This window comes from Canis lupus, chromosome 18 (genome assembly GCF_003254725.2).
Source record: "Canis lupus dingo isolate Sandy chromosome 18, ASM325472v2, whole genome shotgun sequence".
NCBI lineage: Eukaryota > Metazoa > Chordata > Mammalia > Carnivora > Canidae > Canis > Canis lupus.
Genome location: NC_064260.1, coordinates 51,893,244 through 51,895,370, shown reverse-complemented (window position 1 = coordinate 51,895,370; position 2,127 = coordinate 51,893,244).

Sequence of the window (2,127 nt, the reverse complement as noted above, 5' to 3'; positions counted from 1 at the left end):
ATACAAAGATGCAAACATTATTTTTCTCTCTACAGTCATCCCCTGCTTTTTTTTTTTTTTACCAAAGATAATCACAGTAAAACTAATTTATTTGCATTCAACTTGGCCTGATTATTTACATAAGTGTAGCAAGAATAGTGATTGACATATAAGTTCTTTTTAAGATAGCTTTGTTTGAACTTTTTTATAAGGATCTCAGATTGAACTCTTAAAAGCCCAAGTCCAGGAAGCCAAGCCAAGGATAAAGCAGTTCCTTAAAGCTGCCTGGTCATATCTGAGCTTTGCATATCTTTCTCAAATATGACATTCCAAACAAAGCTTTGGTAATATAGCCAGTGTTTCCAATTGTGTCCTGTTACAAGGAGAATAGATTATTGTTAAATTTATGTACATAATTAACTGTATTGCCATTAAAAGAATACTCAAGAGTTTCTGGAGGGATCAGGTAGGGAGAGAAAATTAATGTTTCACCTTTGTTTACAAAATTGCTATAAGCCATAGTAAGAGAAAAGAGAACAAAGTTTTCTTAAATATGGAAAAACAAAATGTTAAGAAACCAGCAATGTTTCAAACAAAAAGTCATAAAAATTATGATCATCCTCATCAGTTCAGTTGGTCCCATGTTAATTCTTATTCTGCTTGAATCTAGTTTTTTTCCATTAGTTCTGGAAATTCTTACCAGTTCAGTTTTATGAACTTAAAGTTATTTTTAAAAACAACAACAACAACAACCCTGTATTCTAGAGTACTTTCCATGAGTTTCCTTGAAGATGAAGTAGTTTGTAGGAACACTTTTGTAAAAGCATCAGGGTAAAATAATAACTCTAAATGACAAAGATTTTTATTTTTTTTTTTGACAAAGATTTTTAAATGTCCATTATTAAAGACCTGATGAGAGTTCATTATAATGGAATTGACAAGAAAGTTTGGTTATTTCTGTGACACTCATATTTTATTTTATTTTATTTTATTTTATTTTATTTTATTTTATTTTATTTTATTATTTATTTTTAAAGATTTATTTATTTATTTGTGAGAGAGAGGGGAGGAGGAGGGAAAATGCAAGCGGGGGCAGGGGCAGAGGGAGAGGGAAAGAGAATCTGAAGCAGACTCCCCACCAAGCATGGAGCCCAACGTGGGCATAATCTCATGACTCTGAGATCATGGCCTGAGCCAAAATCAAGAGTTGACCACTTAACTGACTGAGCCACCCAGGCACCTCTTTTATTAACTTCTTATTTGACAATGCTTCCTACGTAATTTAACATATCAAATTAGCCTGATTAGTTTCACATCTCCCTTCATATAAAGAGAGAAAACAAACCTCTTCAGATGTTTGAAGGACCTCCAAAAAATCCCAGTTAGTTTGAGATCAAACAGACTTGGGACACCTGGGTGGCTCAGTGGTTTGGTGCCTGCCTTCTGCCAAGGGCGTGATCCTGGAGACCCAGGATCCAGTCCCACCTCAGGCTCCCAGCATGGAGCCTTCTTCTCTCTCTCTGCCTGTATCTCTGCATCTTTCTCTCTGTATCTCTCATGAATAAATAAATAAAATCTTAAAAAAAACAGACTTTATTGGGGTGCCTGGATGGCTCAGTTGGTTAAGCATCTGACTGTTGATCTCAGCTCAGATTTTTTTTTAAAGATTTATTTATTTATTCATTCAGAGACAGAGAGAAGCAGAGACACAGGCAGAGGGGGAAGCAGGCTCCATGCAGGGAGCCCGACATGGGACTCCATCATGCAGGGAGCTTGACGTGGGACTCGATCCTGATCCTGGGTCTCCAGGATCACACCCTGGGCTACAGGCAGCGCTAAACCGCTGCGCCACCGGGGCTGCCCTCAGCTCAGATTTTGATCTCAGGGTTGTGAGTTCAAGCCCCATCTTGGGCTCCATGCTGGTCGTGGAGACTACTTAAAAACAAAAAGAGGGATCCCTGGGTGGCGCAGCGGTTTAGCGCCTGCCTTTGGCCCAGGGTGCGATCCTGGAGACCCAGGATCGAATCCCACCTCAGGCTCCCTGCATGGAGCCTGCTTCTCCCTCTGCCTATGTCTCTGCCTCTCTCTCTCTCTCTGTGATGACTATCATTAAAAAAAAAAAAAAAAAGATTTCATTGAAAAATTTGA